The 22609-nt window shown below is 52.1% G+C and overlaps 2 long non-coding RNA genes across 3 annotated transcripts in view; one reads left to right on the top strand and one right to left on the bottom strand.

Moving 5' to 3' along the window:
- The window catches only part of LOC132342222 (uncharacterized), a 26627-nt gene that overhangs the window by 2485 nt on the left and 1533 nt on the right, over nt 1–22609 (top strand). The window contains exon 1 of one of the 2 annotated variants that reach the window (XR_009490539.1): nt 1–17214. This exon is cut by the window's left edge and continues 2485 nt beyond it. This is a non-coding gene — a long non-coding RNA (uncharacterized lncRNA). Of the gene's footprint in view, nt 21793–22609 lie in introns of both variants that reach the window. The other variant, XR_009490538.1, reaches the window with a different exon arrangement.
- LOC132342221 (uncharacterized) overlaps nt 1–22609 on the bottom strand; it is a 29048-nt gene extending 6439 nt beyond the window's left edge. Inside the window, exons 1-2 of the long non-coding RNA XR_009490537.1 lie at nt 21541–22609; nt 1–9371 (exon numbers count right to left, since the gene is read on the bottom strand). The exon at nt 1–9371 is cut by the window's left edge and continues 6439 nt beyond it. This is a non-coding gene — a long non-coding RNA (uncharacterized lncRNA). The remainder of the gene's footprint in view (nt 9372–21540) is intronic.

Below are 22609 nucleotides of genomic sequence, written 5' to 3'. Positions count from 1 at the left end.
GACCCTCAGGTGAGCCTGGTGTGGGAGATCCAGCAAGAGAAGCCAGTAGAAGGTTTAGACTTGAGGTGTTTCTTACCGCTGCTAGGACTTCCCTGATGGCTCAGAGGGTAAAGCGTCTGTCTGCAATGCAGAGGTCCTGGGTTCGATCCCTGGGTTGGGAAGATCCTCTGGAGAAGGAAATGGCAACCCACTCCAGTACTCTTGCCTGGAAAATCCCATGGACGGAGGAGCCTGGTAGGCTACAGTCTATGGGGTCACAGAGAGTCGGACACGACTGAGTGACTTCACTCTACCACCAGGCCTTGCCACGTGCTAATCCCTCTGCCCAAACCTCATTCTCCCCTTTATCTCGGGTGCTCCTACTTATCTTTCAGGTGCCCATGGAATTCTTCCCTGAGGCCCTCCCATTCATGCTTCTAATTCCTGTTGACATCTCTTCGTTTTGTTTCCTTTTCCTCTTCTTCCCACAGGGCGGAGGCTGTGTCTGTCTCATTTCACCCCAGTGCCTGGCACAGTAAGCTGGCAGCCCATGCTTATTGGATCACTGAAAGAAACTGTTACACAGAGGAGGCACTGGTTAACTTTATCAGGGCTGAATCAGGGAGGGCTTTCTGGAGGAGGTGATGACTGAAGGAAGAACAGAAGATTGCTGGGTGTTCTAGGCAGTGGGGACAGAAAGTGCAAAGGCCCAGAGTGGTGGCATCAGATGGAAGGATGGTGTTGTCGGGATGCAGAAGAAAGAGCAGCAGGGGCAGGATGTGCCCTTGGAAGGCCCAGCAGGTGTGTTCAGAAGCTGGGGGTAGGGATTGGAAGGGGCACAATGGCATTGCTCTGTAGGCAGTGCTAAGTGGGTTGAGGGCCGCCAGGCTGGAGCAAGGAGGCCAGTCAGGAGACTACCGTGATGCGCCAGGAAAGAAACATGAATCCTGAACCCAGGCAGCAGCTGTGAGGATGGGGAAGGGGAATGGATCTGTGGTTTCAGGCTGGAGACCTGGGGTTTGAGGATTAATCCAATGTGGCAGAAGGAGCAGTGGAGAGTGCAAGGTGATGCAACCAACTTGAACCTTAGACCCAAGAAGAGCAACTTTGAGGAAGTTGGGGTGAGAAGGTCTAGATCAGTTCTGTTTTAGACACAATGAGTTTGAGGATCCTTGTGTAACAATCGGTTTTATATTTGAGTCCAGAGCTCAAGGGAGGGTTCAGAGCAGGAGGTTAGATTTGGACTCCTGGAGAGAGAGAGAGAGAGAGAGAGATATATATATATACATATATATATACATACATATGGAAATTTAAACAGTAGGGATGAATGAGACTGCTAGGGAGAGGCTGTGGAGTAGGACCAGAAGAATCTGGGCATAAACCCTCAGGGAAGTGGAAACCCAAGATACCTTCAGAGGAAGAGGATCCAGGAGAGGACACTAAGAAAGGTCTGTCCCTCTGTCCTCTTTGACATAAGTATGTGGGCCCTTCCATTCTGGAGGGTGGATCTAGACAGTGGAAGCCAGTGGTGGTAACTCTAATTCCCCTAGTCAGTGATTGGTTTAGGAACAGACATGTGACCCATCCTGACCAATGAAACATGAGAGGAAGAGTTCTAAAGGGTTTCTGGGAAAGGTTTCCTATTTTAAAGACAGAGGCAAGGAGGAGATTCTGTTTGAGCTCTGGATTTTGTCCAGTCTGTATGGGACACCAGGAACAATTTGCAACTATCTTGTGATCTCAAGGAAACCCAGCCCAAGGAGCAAGTCCACATGCCAAAGCTGGTGGAGAGGAGAAAAGGAAAGAACTGGAATCTTTGGTGACACTGGTAATCTACTCTGACAGTCATCTCTGGAATCCACTCTTCCACTGAGCCTTCTCCTATGTGATGTAATGAATTGTATTTGTTTTAGCCAGCTTGGATTAGGTTTTCTGTTACTTTCTATTAGAGTAACCAAGGGAGGAAAATATTTCAGCTGAGTCATACTCCTCAGAAATTTGTTATTAAAAAAAAAAAAAAAAGAATACTGTCTTTTGGCTTTGACAGTCTGGTGGTCACAGGGCAAATTCAGTAGACAGATGGGCAGAGGCTGACCAGAGGGTAAAAAGTAAGCAGCAGGTGTGGAAGTAAAGACTATTAGTGTGGACAACCCCTTTTAGAAGCTTGGTTGAGAAAGGATGGTGGAGAAACACCCTGTCAGAAGACCTGGATTTCTAGTAAGTCAGGGACAGGCTATGCTGCGATCACAAACATCAAGCCTCAGCGGCTCAACACACACAAGTTCTGTATTTTGTTTTTGTTCTTTCACTTGCCCTGTGAAGTCCTCTGTGGACCAGCCAGCTGCCCAGCAGTGCCTCGGGGGTCTGTGTTGTTTCACCATTATGGTTATACTGTCTTGGCATGAGAACTCTGTGGGAACCGCGGCAGGTGAAGGGAGGGCTGAGGGGATGTTCGGCGGCACGTTCTCTGCTTTATCCTGCTAATGACACTTGTCACTTTTGCTCAGTCCACTGGACAGAAGTGGTCACATGGCCGGTCTAGCTATAGGGGAGCTGGGGAATTGGGGGATATACATGGATATGTGGTGAGCATCAACTGTGTGTGCTGGATTTCAACTTTCTGAGCTTTACTTTTTCCTCGGTGAATAAATGATCACCCAACTCACACAGAATTGTGAAAATCAAACAAGGTATGGAGGAACTCTTTTTTTTCTGTTGTCCTCCACAATTCTCTTTTGTCCTGGTTTTTCCATGCCTATGTGAGCTGGGTGTTAAAAATAAATCCCACCTACTGAATACCTACTACAGAAAATAGTAATAGCTAGAATTTATTTATTTTTAAGTTAATTTTTGTTGTAGTATAGTTGCTTTACAATATTGTGTTAGTTTCTGCTGTACAGCAAAGTGAATCAGCTACGGATACACATGTATCCCCTCTTGTTTTGGATTTCCTTCCCATGTAGGTCACCACAGAGCATTCTAGAGTTTATTGAGTGCTTACCATGAATTCCAGACACTGTCCATACATCTGCTGCTGCTAAGTCGCCTCAGTCGTGTCCAACTCTGTGCGACCCCATGGACTGCAGCCTACCAGGCTTCTCCGTCCCTGGGATTCTCCAGGCAAGAACACTGGAGTGGGTTGCCATTTCCTTCTCCAATGCATGAAAGTGAAAAGTGAAAGTGAAGTCGCTCAGGCATGTCCAACCCTCAGCGATCCAATGGACTGCAGCCCTCCAGGCTCCTCCATCCATGGGATTTTCCAGGCAAGAGTACTGGAATGGAGTGCCATTGCCTTCAGCATAGTGCTGAACACACCATTTCCTCCATTTTGAAGGGAACTCAGGCCTATCACGGTGCCTGGCACATAAAAGACATTCCTACATGTTTGGATCAATGAAGCAACTTGTTCAAGTCACAGCTCTAGCAAGGGGCAAAGGGACACTCCAGGCCAGGGCTCTCAGCCCAGTGCTGCTGCTTCTATGTCACCATCTCTATCTTCAGTCACTCAAGTGAGGCTGATTCTCCAAGGAGGCTGGAGTGGGAGTGGGAGGAGCGTGTGGATTTACGGATGGGGAAGTGTTAGATCTTCCTGCATCCAGAGTTCTTGCATTGCCAGGTATGTTCAAATAAATAATGCCCCCCTCCTCCAATATATGTAGGTCTTCATCCTCACAACTTGTGAATGTCACCTTCCTTATATTCACCTTTGAATGTCACTTCCCAGGTGGCACCAGTGGTAAAGAATCCACCTGTCAATGCAGGAGATGCAGGTTCCATCCCTGTGTTGGGAAGATCCCCTGGAGAAGGAAATGGCAACCTACTCCAGTATTCTTGCCGGGAAAGTCCCATAGGCAGAGGAGCCTGGTGGGCTACAGTCCATGGGGTCACAAAGAGTTGAACATGACAGCACACACAGACACACACTGTCATAATCCAGATGCGATTAAGTTAAATTTAGCCCAGATGTGGTTAAGGATCTCAAGGCAGGAAGATTATCTTGGATTATCCAGGTGGGCTCCAAACACAATCACATGTGTCCTTTGAAGAGGGAGGCAGAGGGAGATTTGACACACAGAGAAGAGGAGGCGATGTGATTGCGGAGGTGAGAGATTGGATTGGTGCAGCCACAAGCCCGTGATTGCCACTGGAAGCTGGAAGAGGCAAGGAATGGATTCTTTCCTTCCTCAGAGTCCCTGGAGGGAGAGCCACTCTCCCCATTCCTTGATTTCAGCCCAAGGATACTGAGTTCAGAATTCTGGTTTCCAGAACCTCGAGAGAATAAATTTCCATTGTTTGAAGAGACCCAGTTTATGGCGACTTAATACGGCAGCCACAGGAAACTGATACACCTGCTTTGGGGGATGGCTCAGAAACACCTCCGGGTCTGCAGTCCTCTGACCTCTGCCGTCTGGGGGACCAAGAAGGGGTTCCTGTGGCCCCTGTGCCTGAAGCAGAAACAGAGGAGGCCGAGCTGCACCTGTGTCGGTCGGAAAGTTATTTTGATGGGGACCGTTTTTAATATATTTATTGAATTTTTTACAATATGGCTTCTGTATTATATTTTGGTGTTTTGGCTGTGAGGCATGTGGGATCTTAGTTCCCCGACCAAGCGTTGAACCCGTACCCCCTACACTGGAAGGCAAAGTCTTAACCACTGGACTGCCAGGGCAGTTCCTGAAAGAGGTTCCAGGAATCAGACATTGAAAGGCATACGTCCAGAAATCCTCACTGGGCACCTGCTATGTGGCAGACCAGCTGGGACCACAGATCTAACATGACTTGGAATTGGGTCTGGGTTGCCCTGAGACCAGGCTGCAGGCTGAGCTGCTGGGGTGCAGGAAACCCCAGGCCCATCCTACTGACCTTGCTCCGGGGTCAGGTGTGGGGGCAGGAAGGGCCTGGAACCTGAAATCTGAATCTGAAAGCAGATGTCAGGATTTTTCCTCCCAAGGAGGGTGTTTGGCTCAGGTTTCTTGGGAAGTGGAGACAACGGAGGTGGAGGAACGTGGCCTGGAGTCTTGCCGGACCTGGAAGGAAGTGTACACGGTCAAGCGTGGAGGTGCCAAGCCCCAGGAGGCCTGGTGGGCTCGCAGCCGAGGTGTGGGGCATGGGCGCTGGACAACCACAGGCAGGGGCTGCCGGCGTGGAGCGCACCCGCCGCCTCTCCAGGGACAGACGGGGCTCCCTGGAGCTGTGGTCTGTGGTCACTTCTGTGCCTGCTCTGTCCGCGGGGCGGGAGGGCTGTCCCTGGAGACGGAGGGGCCTCTGGGCCTCTCCACCACTGCCGGGCCTTGACCCTGGGCCTGCGAGTTTCTGGACCTTGGCTGTCACACGACACTCCAAGCTGGGGCGGGGAATGTGCGTGACCTCTCCTCAGAGGCTGTCCGCGGGCCACGCTGGACACCGGCCTCCCCCTGCCCGGTGCACAGAGTTGGACGAGAGGGCGGCCGTGATGGGGTCCTCGGCTTTCTGGGGAGAAACAGACCTCGGGGAAGAGGGGGGTTCAGTTCAGTTCAGTTGCTCAGTCGTGTCCGACTCTTTGCGACCCCATGAATCGCAGCACGCCAGGCCTCCCTGTCCATCACCAACTCCAGGAGTTCACTCAGACTCACGTCCATCGAGTCAGTGATGCCATCCAGCCATCTCATCCTCTGTCGTCCCCTTCTCCTCCCGCCCCCAATCCCTCCCAGCATCAGAGTCTTTTCCAATGAGTCAACTCTTCACATGAGGTGGCCAAAGTACTGGAGTTTCAGCTTTAGCATCATTCCTTCCAAAGAACACCCAGGGCTGATCTCCTTCCGAATGGACTGGTTGGATCTCCTTGCAGTCCAAGGGACTCTCAAGAGTCTTCTCCAACACCACAGTTCAAAAGCATCAATTCTTTGGCACTCAGCTTTCTTCACAGTCCAACTCTCACATCCATACATGACCACTGGAAAAACCATAGCCTTGACTGGATGGACCTTTGTTGGCAAAATAATGTCTCTGCTTTTCAATATGCTATCTAGGTTGGTCATAACTTTTCTTGGTGGGTCTTAGCAAATCAGGAAGAGACAACGGGGAGGAGGTTAGCCAGGAAGCGGGGCTGGAGTACTGGTCAGCGCCCAGCAACTGGAACCTTCCAGCACGTTCCTGAAAGAGTGAGCCCTCTTGGGGAGAAGTCTCCTTCTGTTCAGCTGCTGAGGGAAGCGCTCCGAGAGTGAGCCACAGCGTGGCTCTAGGCCCTCTTTTCTCCTGTCTCAGCCTCTTTTGTGATGCCCGTCTCCTCTCCCCTCTCCTCCTGTCCTTTCTTGTCCCCGTGCGCGGCTCCTTGACCCTTCCTCTCTCTCTCTCTGTCGCCTGCTGTGTCCGCATCGATGCCACCTGTCCGCTCCCCCCCGCACACTGGGTCTGGCTTTATTTGGGTCACCTTAGCTAAGAGGCTCAGCCAGGACTTCACAGGAAGCACCTGTGCTCTGACACGGCCCGAGCATATATATATATTTTTTCTGTTTTCTCATTTCGTACTTCCTCATTCACCCTTTCCTTTCTACAGATTCGCTCACAGTGTCATCTGAGACTTTCTGGTCCTCTCAGATATCTCCATCTATTTTTATCAGCAAATACCCAAACTTCTTCCTGGGGCCTCCCCACCCCCATGCAGCCTGCAGAGAAGGCTCAGCTCCCTGGGGCCCCTGGGTGGGTCAGGAGGCTGCTGGGGGGTAAGCAGTGGGCAGAGAGGTCTGGTTCCTCACCCGGACTCCCAAGAGGCCCCTCAGACAGGAGGGAGTGACCATCTCCCCTCAGCTCGTAGCCCCCGAGGCTGCTCCCTCCTGAGGCCCAGGAACCCTTCTGGAGGCAGCAGGAGTCCCCACGTGGAGGCTGCAGAGTTGCCTGTTAGCACATGATTTAGAGTTGGGTGGCCAGAGGGGCAGTTGGGGTCCTGCTTTTATGCCTAGTGACCCCTGGCAGGTTACGTAATCCCCTCAGTGCTTTTAGTCTGGAAATCAGGCTTTCTGTGTTGCTCTGCCTGCTGCACAAAGGGTCCTGTGCTGTGAGCTCCCTCTGAGGGTGACGGCCAGAGGCAAGGCGATGCTGATGACAGCATCCGCCATGGCCGGTGTGGCAGGCCCTGTCCTGGGTGCCTTTGTGTGTGAGCTCACTCAGTCCTGCAGCAACCTGGGAAGGAGGTGCTGTTACTGTCTCTGTTTCACAGGTGAGGAAAAATGGAGGCGCAGAGAGGTTAGGCTACCTGTCCAAGGTTGCACAGCTGGTAAGTGGCTGATTTGGGATTCACATTCAGCAGTCTGGCCCCCCAGACCTCATACCCTCACGACTGTTTTCCTGATGGCCTGGAAACCCTCTCCCCTTCCTACACTGCCATGGTCCGGGAGGACAGTGTTGGTGCCTCTCTCACTCGGTACCACATCCGGTGCCCGGCGGGAGGGGCCCGGTTTGCAGAAGTGGTTGTCCAGGTCTGTGGCACACGGGGCCAGGCCCACCTCAGTCTCCAGAGGGCGGCGCGGTCACTGGACGGAAGGGAGGGGCTGCTCCAGGGCTGCGGTGACCATCTGTGTTTTTGCAGTGCGGTCTCTTCAGGCTTTGTTACCACAATACGTTTATTTTTGGAGAATTACTATTCCCAGCTTGGCGCCGCAGACCTCTTATTTGTCAGCCGAGTTCTTTCTGGTTTCTTCTGAAGTGTGTTGTGTGCCAACTCCACCGCTGCTATCTTTGCTTCTTTTCTAAAATCAGCACCCGAATGGGCAGCCCTGTGTATTCACTCGCTTCTTCAACAAACACAGCTTCCGTGTAAGGACACTGTGCTGATTGCTCTGGGGACATCAAAGATGAAGTCGGTGTGGCCTTTGCCCTCCAGAATCTTCCAGTCTACAAGTGACAAATAACATGCATGGAGGTGGCCGTGATGGCACATGGATGATGCTGCATGCGTGTTCCCACCAAAGTCATGGCAGGACTTCAGAGGGCTCTCAGGGAGGCCTTTCTAGAGGAGATGGTGGATAAATCAGCTACAGTGCAGAGATCCCGAAACAGTAGTCTGTCTCAGGTCCATCTTCAGATACAATTTCGTTTCCCTGTCCCATAGCAGTGCAGATGCAGGTGGTACTAGGCTGGTGGGATGGCTCAACCTTGCAGGGTCATTCAGGGACCCTTTTCATTTCTTTGCTCCACCGTCATCTACTGTCTTTAGCTGCAGGGTTGACGCTTGGTCATGGCCGCCTCGATTTCCCTCCTCGTGGCAAGGGCAGAGAGACGGTGGAGGAAGGCAGAGATGCTTTGAGACACAGATCCAGAGTGGCTCACCTATCCTGTTGGCCAGAACTTGGCCATTGGCCTTATCTACTTACAAAGGAGGCTGGGAAATGTAGTCTATAGCCAAGTGGCCAAGTGTCCAGCCTAAAGTTCAATGTGGAAGAAAGGGATAACAGGGGGATTGTTATCTCTATTTCAATGACTTGGGCCTGGGCATATGGACAGGGTATTGTTGGGACGGAATAGAGGGGGAGGGCATTCCAGGTGGAGAAAACGGCAGAGGTGTGGGAAGGTGCACGGTGGATCTGGAGAAAGGAGAGCTGCGGCCTCCCTGGGGTGTAGGATTTATGTAGAGGAGGCTGTGCCTCGTGTTTGCAGAGAGATGGAGCAGGCCTCATCTCTTTAATAGGCTGCTCAGCCTTCACGTAGACTGTGATCCTTGTCACCTGCTATCCAAATACAAATCTTCTCTAATCAACCACACAGGATGTGCGCATCATCGGCCTTACTCAGGAAATTTAATCTTGAACCGATAGTGATCTAGATTTTATCACAAGCTTGGCTCCCCTGGGGTATGCTGCTTTCAACAGTGGTTCTTGTGTCGAATGCTGGCCACCACTTGACACAAGTTCCGGAGAGGACTCTGTTAGCCCCGTCGCCTAGCAAAAGGCCTTCACTGTTGGAGCTTGTGTTAGACCCTTGGAAGAAATGGCCACATGAAGAGCACTTTGGTATATTTCAATAAAACACTAAGGCTGTTGCTTATTATTTTGTTCATTGAATAACATGGTATTTTACTGTATATAAGAATCAAACAATTACATGTCAATGATATATCAGTAAAGCTGAGGAAGAAGCTTTAAAAATTTCGGATGCATTTATAGAGATGCTATGTGTGTATCACAGGCCCTGTTTAGGATTTTTCATTAAGCTCTCACATTGATTTTTGGATTCAGAATACACATTTTGTAATAGTTATGTTACTGCCTTAGCTCGTACCTTGTTTATCTTTTTGTCTTTTCCAAAACGACCATGTTGTCTTCCAGAATTTTCACAATTTCTGTTGGATTTTTGTGTGATTTACTAAACAAAGGAATTTTCTCATGCATAGGAATTTCCTTCTGCAATATGGAGTGCTAAAAACAAACAAACAAACAAAAAAACATGAATAAAAAAAGAGTCAACCAGATACACCTCTTATTATCAAGCTGCTCTGTCCTCGCCATTCAACAAATGTTGATTGAGGCACTGTTGGCAGGCACTGTGGAAGGTGCTGGAAACACAGAGAGAAAAGACGCCGACCCAGACTTCACGGAGCTCACAGTCTGGGCAGGGCGTTGGGCGTGGAGTGTGGGGTGGGTAGGAAAGTAACAGGCGTTTATGATGTAGGTGCACGAGAGACATAGGGCAAGATGCTATGGGGGCTGGAAGGGGGAAGACTGAAGGAAGCTTTCTGAAGGACCTGCGTCTTGAAGGTTGAGAAGGGGTTAATTATGTGAGGAAGGAATAGAAGAATTTCCTGTTCCCAGGAAAGCAAGCAGGATGTGCAAAGGCACGGAGAAATGAGAGGGGCTGGGCCCACGTGGTTGGGGAACTCCAGCAGCTGCACAGGGCTCTGGTTTAGGGGCCGTGGGAACGCGGCTGGAGGGTAGTTGGTCACACGGTGGACCTCGTGGCCACCCTGGGGAGGGTGGTCTTTGGCCTAAAAGACCTGTGCAGCCCCGGCACGTGATTAGATATGCATTTAAAACATATCACCCTTGGCACTTCCCTGGCAGTCCAGTGGTTCGGACTCCGCTTCCAGAGCAGGGGGCATGCATGGCTTTGATTCGTGGTGGGGAGCTAAGATTCCACATGCTTTGCATCACAGCCAAAAAAAAAAAAAAACAAATCAGCCTTGTGAACATACACTGCACAGGGAAGGGACCAAAACGGGAAGCAGTTTCATTGTTTCAGCTGAGAAATGATGTGACTTTATGTGAGGACACGGTGGATACAGAGGTGGAGAGAGATTCGAGGCACGTGAAGGGGAAGGACCCGTGACACTTGCTGGCTGACTCGGGGATAAAGGAGAGACGCCTGTTAGGTGTTGAGTTGGCTGGCTACTCACGCAGTTGAGGACCCAGGACGAGGAGCAGGTGAGGTATGGGGCAGGCAGAGTCTGACCATGGAAACACTGAGATACGAGTCAGTGGGCCAGATGTGCGGGAGGAGGCGAGATTTAGGCGTCACCAACGTGCAGGCACTGGTTAAAAACAGGAGTGTGTACAAACCTGGTGACCTGCAATGGTGCAGCTGTGTGCTGTCAGCTACTTTCACTCAGTTTAAAAAATAATAAAAACGTTGACGGAAGCCCTCCTGCAGGCCTGGGACCTTCACACTTACTCATTCAGCCCATCTGGCCTGTGAAGGAGGAGATGACACCTGGTCTGACTGGAGAAAGGAGTTAAGTGGCTCAGCTGGTAAAGAATCCACCTGCCATGTGGGAGACCTGGGTTTGATCCCTGGGTTGGGACAGATGCCCTGGAAGGGAATGGCGACCCACTCCAGTATTCTGGCCTGGAGAATCCCATGGACTGTAGAGTCCACTGGGTCGCAAAGAGTCAGACACGACTGAGCGACTTTCTTTTGTTCACTCAGGTATCGTTATCAGCCTGGTTTTACAGTGAGGTTCAGGGGAGTGAAATGAGGTCAGCCTGCAAGCAGGGTGGTAGAGGGGGATTTGGAGCAGGTCTTCGGTGGCCTGATCTTCACCGCAACTGCCTTTCATGATGTGGGTGACCTTTTGAGCCGGAGATGCTTAGATGGGGTGGAGCATGATGGTCACAGGGGTGGCATGAGTCAGGAGCATGAGGGCAACCTGCCCACGGCCTCGACCCACACTCATATACTGGGTTCTGCATCTGGTACACCTGGGGGAGACCCGACTTCGTGATCTCCTGCGGACATCTGGAGAGGGCCTGGCACGCAGTCTACCATCCTTGTTGGAGTGGCAGGCTCCCTGCCCCTCTCAGTCCTCCGCATCCCCTACTGGATGGGCACATGAGTCCCTAGGGAGAGGAGAGGCTCAGCAGCATCAGGTTTTGAAAGGTGTGAACAAGGACGTGGGAGGTGGGGCACAAAGGCAGGAGGCGGTACTTCCTTACCGACATTGATTTAGTACAAGTCTGGGGGAATGGGCTGAAGGCATGCTCCTTCCCGCCTCCAAATAGGTCCAGGTCCCAACCACCAGTAAAGGGGTCCCAACCACTGGGTTTTGGCAAATGGAATTGTTAAGAAGCTTGAGATAAGGTCATCTTGGATTCGGGATGGGTTCAGTTCAGTTCAGTTGGTCATTCATGTCTGACCCTTTGCAACCCCATGAACTGCAGCACGCCAGGCCTTGCTGTCCATCACCAACTCCCAGAGTTTGCTCCAACTCATGTCCATCGAGTCGGTGATGCCATCCAAGCATCTTGACTTCTGTCATCCCCTTCTCCTCCTGCCTTCAATCTTTCCCTGCATCAGGGTCTTTTCCAATGAGTCGGTTCTTCGCATGAGGTGGCCAAAGTATTGGAGTTTCAGCTTCAGCGCCAGTCCTTCCAATGAATATTCAGGACTGAATTCCTTTAGGATGGACTGGTTGGATCTCCTTGCAGTCCATGGGGTGGGTACTCAATGCCATGACTTGTGTCCTTATCAAAGAAAAGAGAGGGTGGTCTGACGACCTGGAAGAAGGCAGTGAGAGGCTGGGAGCAGAGATTGAGTGATGCTGCCACGAGCCATGGGACACCTGGGCTCCCAGCAGCCAGAAGAGGCAGGAAGGATTCTCCCAAGAGCCTTTGGAGAGAGCACAGTCCTACCAACGTCTTGATTTTGACCCAATCAGTGAGACTGAAGAGGTTTGGCCTCCAGAAGGCTGAGAGAATAAATTTCTGTAGTTGTAAGCCACCGAGGTTGTGCTGGTTGGTTGTGGGAGTCCTAGGAAGCTAACGCAGCTGGAGAACAGAGCCAGCTGGGCCCCAGGCAGACATTACTAATCATTCTCAGTGTTCTTTCCCAGGGAGACTGATACTGCCTCCAGGGTGACCTCAGGGCCCTCCAGGTAGCTGCTGCCCTCTGGCTGGGGCTTGACAAGCTAGATGAAACCCACTGGCATCATGGATCCTGAACCTACACTGGGCACGACGCTGGCAGTTCAGGAAAGTGGCCCAGAGTTTTGGCTTATGTGTGAGGGCGGGGGGATGTGGGCATTTCACTTGTGGAGCACTTACAGCTCTTGTCAGTCTCTGAACATCCGGGAGGTGGTGATGGACAGGGAAGCCTGGCGTGCTGCAGTCCACGGGGTTGCAAAGAGTCAGACATGACTGAGCGACTGAACTGACTGAACATCTGTCTGCTCAGGCCCACCTGGACTCTGCTTGCCAGCTGGGTCTCCTCCAGCTTCCCGGCGGCCTCTCTGCAGACAGCAGCCCACAGCAGCCAGGAGCTGTGGCTTCACCCCCGCAGGGTGATTAATTCAGCCACAAAGCATTAAGCAGTGAAAACCACCACGTGAGCCAACGTGATAAGGAAAATGCATGAGTGCCTAACTTTAAAGGCTGCGCATTCCTAAGGGGGCCTCCTTAACTCTTCCTGGAGTCATGGAAAAAGACCGAACTGAGGAGGTGTGACCTGGGAACCCGAGCTTGAAGGAGTGGAGATTATCCAGGTGTGGAGGGAGAGAGGTCATTCAGGCTGCAGCTGCCCACCCTCCCATCCTCAAGGCATTTCTTAGCCTTCTGCCAAGGCTGACCGCTCACCCGGGGCCCTGTTTTCTACTTTCCTTCCTTCCTTCTTCCCTTCCCCCATCTTTTTTCTTTTTTCATCCTCTCCCTCCAATTACTTGTATCAGAATCATTGCCTATACTCATAGACTCCCGGGCTGCACCCCAGTCTGGAGTTAAAGCCTCTGAGGATGCAGGACCTAGGTACCTGCATGTTTAACACCTTCCCCAGGGCTTCCCTGGTGGCTCAGATGGTAAAGTGTCTGCCCGCAATGTGGGAGACCTGGGTTCGATCCCTGGGTCAGGAAGATCCCCTGGAGAAGGAAATGCAACTCAGTCCAGTATTCTTGCCTGGAAAATTCCATGGACAGAGGAGCCTTGTTGGCCACAGTCTCTGGAGTCACAAAGAGTCGGACTCGACTTCACTTTCACCAGGTGATTCTGAAGCACCATCACCTGGGAATGCTTGACCTAAAGGAGCTCCCGACAGCCCACCATGGCTGGCCTGATGCAGAGCAGGTGTGTGTGCTTCAGGGCGGAGCCTCGTTCTCAACTTGAAAAACTGGTTTCCACAAGGAGGCTGCTTGGCTCAGAACCATCCTGCACTGTGGGCGGGTTCGGGCAGGCTGAGCCCAGGGGTGCGGCATCTGGGGATGGTCTTGGATTTGGTGAGAATGGCTTCACTACTCATTAGCAGCCCAACGGGCTTAAGCAAACTATTTTCTCATCTGTAAAGTGGGGCAACAATAGAACCAATTTTGGTGGGTTGTTGAAAGGGTCACATGAGGGCACAATACACACAGGACCGTTCCAAAAGCAGAGATTTTGTTTTTGTTATGTTTTGTTTTTAAATAATGGTGATAAAGAAAACAAACATATCGTACCCAAAAGGGAGAAAGTCTGATTGAAATCATTATTACAAAGCCCAGTTGAAGCTTAGCTTTTTTCATCAAAGTGGTAAGAATAGGTCAAGTATGCTTGAAGGTCAGCAGTGATTCTCAGTAGATTAAGCATCAGAGCCACTGTGTTCAAAACTTCAGTCCACCCTGGTTCCACCAGCTGCCACATCACCCCCACCCCCATTACAGTGAATCTCTAGGAGCTATCTGCATTAAAAAAAAGGGGGGGAAACCCGCTTTCCTATGATAAGAATGGCCTGGAGGTCCTTGTAGAAACATCTTCCCTGACTTCTGGAGATTCTGCTTTAGGGGGTTGGGGGTGAGTTCTGGAACTTGCATTTTTAAACAGGTGTTTCTTTTTTTTTTAATTGGAGTATATTTGGTTTCAGTTCAGTTCAGTCGCTCAGTCGTGTCCGACTCTTTGCGACCCCATGAACTGCAGCACGCCGGGTCTCCCTGTCCATCACCAACTTCCGGAGTCCACACAAACCCATGTCCAGGGTCCCTGGGAAAGAGGCCGTTCACTCCTCACAGGCATCATGGCCATGGGTCTGGGCAGCTGTTGCTGGCAGCATGGCTAAATCCCTCCAGATGGGGTTAATAGAAGGAAGAGGGATATGAGTTTCAGGACAGTGGCCATGGCTACCAGTTTCCACATAATCTGTCAGGCCCTGTCTGATCCTTGACCTCTGCTAGCTGCCCCTCCTCACAGCTGGAAGCCACAAAACCCATCCCACCTGAGTCCTCTGCCACGGCTCACCCTGGGCAGGGTTGGGGTGGGGAAGGCTCGAGGCAACATCAGCTCAAGCGTGTGTGTCAACAGCAAGAACAACAGCAAGCATTCCTGGCTGCAAATCCAGCCAAGCCTGTGCTAAATCCCTGAAACTGACTTCTGGACTTTGTCCTGGGTCTGCAAAGTGACTGGGTTAACAGACTGCACGAGTGCCCAGCTCCTGCGCGAAGTCTTCACCCGGAACGCAGCTCTGACTGGGTTAACAGGTGACTGCATGAGTGCCCAGCTCCTGCACGAAGTCTTCACCCAAAACGCAGCTCCCCCTCTCAGGTGCGGCCCTGCCTTTCACTCAGGCACAAGTCTCTCTTCAGGCTTTGACCCCGTGGCTGCCCCTTTATAATTAACAGTTCCAAGTTCTATCCCGCTCCCAGGGTCTCCCTCACGTTAGTTTTGCGCTGGCCTTCTTCACACAAAAAAACTGAAGCCACCTTGATAAACTGCCTGAAGTCACACAGCCTTATGGCTGAACCAGAGGCCAACCACACGGTTCTAACTCTGGCTGCACACTGCGAGTGTGAAGAACTCTGCCTTCTTCAGAGGCCTGGCAGGCTTTGTTTTTTGTTGTTTAATCAGGCTGCCTCCTACCAAACGGCCCTCTTCAAGACCCACACACTTGCCCAGCGTTTACATTTGCAACCCTGTTTGAGGGTCAGCCCTTCATAATAGCAGCATAGAGTCCTCTGAAGTTAATACAGAAGCTGGGCTAGAAACACAGAGTAAGAGCACTGGCCTAAAGCAGTGGAGGAAAGAAAGTGGGAAACAGGAGCCCCACCCTAGTTCAGTTCAGTCGTGTCTGACTCTTTGTGACCCCATGGACTGCTGCACGCCAGGCCTCCCTGTCCATCACCAACTCCCAGAGTTTGGTTAAACTCATGTCCATTGAGTCAATGATGCCATCCAACTATCTCATCCTCTGTCGTCCCCTTCTCCTCCTGCCTTCAATCTTTCCCAGCATCAGGGGCTTTTCCAATGAGTCAGTTCTTCACATGAGATGGCCAAAATATTGGAGTTTCAGCTTCAGCATCAGTCCTTCCAATGAATATTCAGGACTGATCTCCTTTAGGATGGACTGGTTGGATCTCCTTGCAGTCCAAGGGACCCTCAAGGGTCTTCTCCAACACCACCCTCAGGACCTCTCAGCTGAGGGCTGTGTCCCCCTCCCTCCCATGGTGCTAGGCAACCCACCCCCCCACACTGAGCCCTCTCCCCTCCCCACCCTGGCCTGGCTTCCTGCCCATCTCTCTACCAGCAGGAGGGCTGCAGGAAGGAAGCCCAGTCTCCCCCAACAAGTTCAGCAGGAGATGGGCTAAATGCTCCTGAAAAAATGGGAGCCTGGCTAGGCCCCTGGCTCCCACTGTTGACCTCTGCCGTCAGTACAGGCTGTCTTGAGATTCAGCCCACAAGCTCTGACCTGAGGCCTCCCAGTTCCTCACTGTGGGCTCCTTCTCAGACCTCTCAGCTTTGCCTTTTAGAAACCTGTTCCATCCCACAAGGCTTGTAGCTCTTGTCTCACTTCAGCTGAGGAAGGACACAACCGCGCCACCCTGAGGGAGGCTGTTTGCTCTCACACCTACAAGTCTCTAACTTGGCTTTGGCGTACCTCACTCTAGAAAAGAGCGCCTCTGGCCTTCTAAGGACATACTAGCCAACCATGCCTTGTTTCCGGCCCTCACTTCTAAGCTCTGTAAAGCTACGCTTGCCAGAATCCCTGGGGAGGAGGGCTCCTCTGCTGTGAGGCACTGCACTCTTCCTGCCCCGGACTGTTTCCCCTTGAACAGAGGACCTCACACTCATTACCAAATTGCTTTGTTACTGACGTTCAAAGGTGTCTTGGAGATGCCGGTTCTCCAGCCTTCCTCCCAGGCCCCTCTGCTCTCTCAGGGGCCATGTTCCCCACCGAGCTCCTTCACACTCAGGGGTTCACTGCACTGCTCCCTGCATTCCAGCAGGGCTGGGATGAAAGAAGTTTGAAGAAAGCTAAGTTCACCCAGTTCTCAGGCATGTTTGGGCCCATCCAGGAGTCCAGTAGACAGACTCGCCAGGTCTATTTATAAGGGAACAAGGGGGGGTCTCCTGCAAAGAATCCAGAAATTGTTTCATTCCCACATCACAATCGACCAACAGATCTACCTCAACACACAGTCGTGAGCATTCTTGTGGGCACTGGGGGAGGGGGGAGCGGTCAGAGGGAACCAAACTAAACAGATAAAATTTTGGTCTCTGTGGAAATACACATAAACAAGATCAACAAGTAAGCTATGATGTGAGAAACACTGAGGAGAAAAATTAAGCAGGTGTGGAGGAAAATGTGTGTGTGTGTGTGTGTGTGTGTGTGTGTGTGTGTGTGTACAGGTGCTGACATCTGAGATGGTGTAATCACTGAGACTGTGAGCAAAGACTGAAGAGGGGGTGGGTGGCCACGTGCAGGGAGAATATTCCAGGCTGAGGGAACAGCAAGTGCAAGGGGCCTGAGAGGACAGCAGATCCTTTGCCTGAGGACTGGAGGAGCAGCGGGAATAAGGACAAGCAGCCCAGAGTCAAGGTCAGAGCATCACCGGGGTTTGTGGGGGGTGGTGGTTATGTTAAGGCTGAGACCACAGGGCTTTGGGAGGACTTGGGTTTTCCTCTGAGGTGGGAAGACGAGGTTTCAGCAGAGCGCTGCCTGGTGGATGGTTTACTCAGGCTACTGTGTTAAGACTGGACTGAAGGGTAGAAACAGGAGGATCAGTAGGGAGGCTGTGGCAATAACCCAGGCAAGAGATAGTGGTGGCTGGGTCTGAGCTGGGGACACTGGAGGTGATGAGAAGTGGTTAGAATCTTCCTGGGAGTTGAGGCTCGTGCCATCAGAACTATAATGCTTGGGCCCACAGGCTGGATGATCCAGTCTCTGGGTACCGATCCTTGTCTACTTGGATCGTGTCTTCAGATTGCCCAGTCTGGGTGGACTAGAGGTTTTGCTTTCCCCTTGAAACAAACTGATATTCTCCGAGTCAGTCATTATGGAAAGATGCTAATATGGGGTAGGATTGGAGGCAGGTTTGCACGGGGGCTCGGGTCCATGGGGCTTGCCTCTGCAGGTGTGGAGGTGCTCAGGACATTCCTGGTGATGGTGGGGTGGTGGTGGTGGGGCTGAGTTAGCCCTGCTGTAGCCGGGGCCTGGCCTGCCGTGGGTTTTGTTGGTTTCCATCTTTACTGCTTGTGGAACATGCACTCTTCCAATGCAGACGTTGATGCCGTGGCCAGTGGGCCTTGGCCCAGGTGGGTCAGAGCTGGAGCCACGACCCTTGGGTGGGCATCGGGACCCAGGCATGGCTCTGAGTCTGGGTGGTCGCTGATGGGCAGGAACGAGGAGGGGAGAGCCGTGGAAACCCCGGGGCCGCAGAGGTCTGGTTCAAGAAGTGAGTTCATATGAGTGAGCAAGCTCAAGCGTTCCTGGGCTGTGTCTGAGAGGAGCTGGGGTTCCCCAGGAGGCGGGGAGACGCAGGCCAAGCAGGCCGTCCTGGTGACTCACTGTCACGCTCCTTTTCACTCCAGACTCCTGTTGCCTGGGAAGCGTGCCTTCTAGTCAGCTGACTCCTGTGTCTCCCCAGGCCAGCCTGCTCTCCGGTGCCCACAGCTCTGGGCACCCTGGCTTCTGGCATCCGAGCTCTCAGACCCGGCGTGTCCTCTCTTGCTGCCCTGTCTCCCTCCCACTCTCAGTCTCTGGGGCGATGACCCCCTACCCCCCAGCCAGCCGCCCTGCCAGAGCCTGCAGGGCAGCCCAGTTCCCGCCACACCCAATTAATCATCGACTCCAAGTGTCACCTCCTAAACACCACTCAACCCCTGTGCCTTTCTTTCCGCCCTCGCAGCAGTCCTGGCCACAGTTCTGGGGGGGCCCTGACAGGTCACTCTCCGGGTCATGTCCTCCTCACCCCAGGGTCCCCAGAGGGCCTCTGGAGTCGGGTCTCTGTCCTGCTCTCCCTGGGTCTGTGGCTGCCCCTCACCCTGGGGACTGCAGGGCACACAAGGCCTGGCCACCTGTCCAGCCTCTCTGAGCACTGCGGGGGTGGGGAGGGTGGAGTCTGTGCCCAGCATCGTCTTCTCTTTGGGCTATGCCCAGCGTAGGAGGAATTTCTGCCTCCCTATAACCTTGTAGCTCAATAGGTGAAGAACCCACCTGCAGTGCAGGACACCCGGGTTCGATTCCTGGGTTGAGAAGATCCCGAGGAGGGCATGGCGACCCACTCCAGTACTCTTGCCTGAAGAATCCCATGGACAGAGGAGCCTGGTGGCTACAGTCCATGGGGTTGCAAAGAGTTGGACACGACTGAGCGACTACACTTTCACTTTTAAGGGAACTGTAAGGAAAGAAGAAGCAGCCCTCATCCCTCCCACCGCCACCCTGCCGACCCTGTTCTCCTGGGGCTGGAAGGGGCTCTTTGTGACCCAGGAGGAAGAATCTGGCACCCTCAGCTGGGTGTCTCCCTGTATGTCCTGCAGAAACATGCATTCAGTGCGTTTGCCAGTGTTTATTGACTAGGTTCAGAGAAGGTAATGGCACCCCACTCCAGTACTCTTGCCTGGAAAATCCCAGGGACGGGGGAGCCTGGTGGGCTTCTGTCTATGGGGTCGCACAGAGACGGACATGACTGAAGCGACTTAGCAGCAGCAGCAAGAAGAGTTTAGGGTGGAGATTAGGAATGAGACGCTCTCTGCTTTGGGAAATACTGGCAGAGCAGGTTTTCAGGTAGATATTTTCAGAAGGTTGTATGAACCCTAAAACTTGCATCTTCTCATAGCTAGAGAAGCACTAAAATCATTCTTAGAGACATCTGCTCCTCGTGACAGCAAGCTTCTGCCAAAATGAGTGCTTGATCGAATGTATAGTCCTTTCACCAAAATCGCATCTATACTGACCCACCACTGCCTCTTTGGAGCAGTTCCTCTGCATATCTGAGATGCCATCTCTCAGGCTGTAGTCCTCATTTTGCCCCGAATAAAATTTAACTCACAAATCTCACACGGTGCATAATTTTTTCAGTCAACAAATTCTAGCCCCATAATCCACTAGCCTCTGTTTTCATAGTTGTAAAATGGGAATAATAGTACCTGTCTCCATAGGTGAAGGATAAAATGAGATGATACAAGTCAAAACATCCTGCATAGTTCTGAGTTTCCCCAGGTGGCTCAGAATCTGCCTGCTAATGTAGGAGACACAGGAGATGCAGGTTTGACCCCTGGGTTGGGAAGATCCCCCCGGTGTAGGAAATGGCAAACCACTCCCGTATTCTAGCCTGGAAATTTCTATGGGCAGAGGAACCTGATGGGCTGCAGTCCATGGGGTTGCAGAGAGTCATACGCAACTGAACATGTGTGCACACACAGAGTTACTGGGCACATGATACACATCCAGTCAACATTTGTAGAATTGTCCCTGCTTCTAGAAGCTTTAATTTTGTCTGGGGCTGTTGTGCAGACTTTGCAGAGGGGTGACACTGGGACTAGATTCAGAGAAGTGAAGAGTGAAAGTCGCTCAGTTGCATCTGACTCTTTGTGACCCCATGGACTTTACAGTCCGTGGAATTCTCCAGGCCAGAATACTGGAGTGGGTAGCCGTTCCCTTCTCCAGGGGATCTTCCCAACCCAGGGATCCAACCCAGGTCTCCTGCATTGCAGGTGGATTCTTTACCAGCTGAGCTATCAAGAGGGAGGCTGTAAAATGCATTTCTGGACAGAGGTCTTGGAGCTTGGGGTTGTGACCTGGGGTTGCCATGGCAAGGCAGCTTCTTGAGGAGCTGGAGGAACCAGGAGATCTGTGGGCATGTGTCCCCTGCCCGCCCCAGAGCTGCTAAGCTGGGCCCAGGCCCAAAGGGCTCTGTTTTGTCCTAGGCAGTGGGAGCTTGCTGCAGAAGGACAGGCCCAGACAGGCCCTGGGTGCTGGGGCTTGCACCCTGCTGTTTCCTGGGAGCAGCTCACAGCCCTGCCAGCCCCTCCTCGTCCTCCTCTCTGCAGCGAGGCCTAGGGACTCTCAGCCCAGGTTTCTAGAGTGACTGTCAGCTGGGAGTCAAGATGCTTCTTTCTTGGGGCTTTGGTTTAAGTGCAGCCCCTGAAGCAGAGAATTCCTGCTTCAAGTGGCAGATCTAGAGGTCGAGCAGCCTCCAGAAAAATCCTAGTCCTTGGAGTCCATCCTAAAAGAAATCAGTCCTGAATATTCATTGGAAGGACTGATGCTGAAGCTGAAACTCCAATACTTTGGCCACCTGATGCGAAGAACTGACTCACTGGAAAATACCCTGGTGCTGGGAAAGATTGAGGGCAGGAGAAGGGGGCGACAGAAGATGAGATGTTTGGATGGCACCACTGACTCGATGGACATGACTTTGAATGAACTCCGGGAGTTGGTGATGGACAGGGAGGCCTGGCGTGCTGCAGTCCATGGGGTTGCAAAGAGTCGGACATGACTGAGCAAGTGAACTGAACTGAACTGAGTTTATAATCTTGGGCCTGTGGTCTGACATCTTTAAGCCTAGCTCCTTCCTCCTTGAAATGAGGATAACAATTCCAAGCCCCAGGGCTGCCATCAGGATTGAGTAAGGGAAGTTGTGCTTTCTTATTTTGTGCGTTGAAGACTTTTGTGCTTGGCATTAATTATGCCAGATGCTGTGGGGAAGGTTACAGAAAGGACCTGGAGACTCACTCGGATCCAATCAATCACAGGGTCCTAGAGAATCCACTGCTTCTCAAACTTTCCTGTTCGAGTCACCCAGGGATCTATAAAAGGCAGATTTTGATCCAGTGGGCCTGGGGTGGCAGCTGCGAACCTGCCTTTCTAACAAGCTCTTGGGTGATCCCACACCATCCTCCAGGGCCAGGACAAGGCACATACCTTCCCCTCCGCAGGGCCCTGGCCGCTCTCCTGATGTTCCTGGCACCTCCAGCCTTTACCAGCTCCTTGCAGTCTGCTCACTCTGGTCGGATGAATCTTCCTGAAATAGAAGAGAAAATTTCTGATGTACAGCCAAGAACCATCCCAGGAGCTGCTGCTTTCGTGGGAGAGGGGAGGGAGGGCATAGTCGGCTCAAGAAAGGATGGCTTTTAAGTCAGCAAAATGTCCTAGAGGCTGCTTGGCATGTGGGTGGTAAGTCACCCAGGGCTTATTTCAAAGAGGACTGTGAGGGGGATGAGGCTTGGCAAGAAAGGAGGCTGCTCCAGAACACCACCTCCCTTGGGTGGGGGATGCTTGCTGTCAGGCTCCTCCCTGGACTCAGTTTCTCTGTTGCAAAGTGGTAGGTGCCTGGAAGCCCTGGCTGATGGCAGTGAGAAGCGCCTGCTTGGAAAGGAGACCAGATGAGGGGCCCAGAGCCATTGCCTCTGCACCATCTCTGTGCAGCTCCAGTGTGTGGGGAGGAGGAGGAGGAGGGCAAAGCCGTGGCTACACAGACATACAGATAGATCAAGTCCTGCTTCGAAGAGCTGGCAGCTGTCTCCACAGTGTGCCTGGGAGATGCTCTAGAGGAAAAGGGAAAATGGGCAGAATCACTGAGGCCTGGTGAGGGGCCCCTGGCATTGAGGGGGGCGGATGCCAGTGGGTCCTCTGAAGAGCCAAAACGGACTCCGAGTTAGATCTGTTTTTTTTTTTCCCCTTACTTTAAGGTTTGCTTTTCCCTGCCCTTGTTGTTATAATCGTGCGTAATGGCCTGCCTCAGGGAACCCTGCCCCCCTGCCTGAATGTTAAACTAAAGAGCCTTTCTTTGTTCAGCTCTCAGGGAGACAATTTGAGCCTGCCCACCTGGGAATGGTTGCTGAAAAGAAGAAATTAATATTAATACGACCCCTCCCTGATGCTGGCCAAGCCACCTGATGCTGGCCAAGCCAGGCAAAATTAACGGTCTTTTTTTTTTTTTTTTTTAACTTTACTTCCTTACCTCCTCCCTCTCTCTGTTTACTTCCTTACC

The sequence above is a fragment of the Bos taurus genome, chromosome 14 (assembly GCF_002263795.3).
Source record: "Bos taurus isolate L1 Dominette 01449 registration number 42190680 breed Hereford chromosome 14, ARS-UCD2.0, whole genome shotgun sequence".
NCBI lineage: Eukaryota > Metazoa > Chordata > Mammalia > Artiodactyla > Bovidae > Bos > Bos taurus.
The sequence above is the reverse complement of the archived record's forward strand: the minus strand, read 5'-3'. Positions and strand labels throughout refer to the sequence as shown.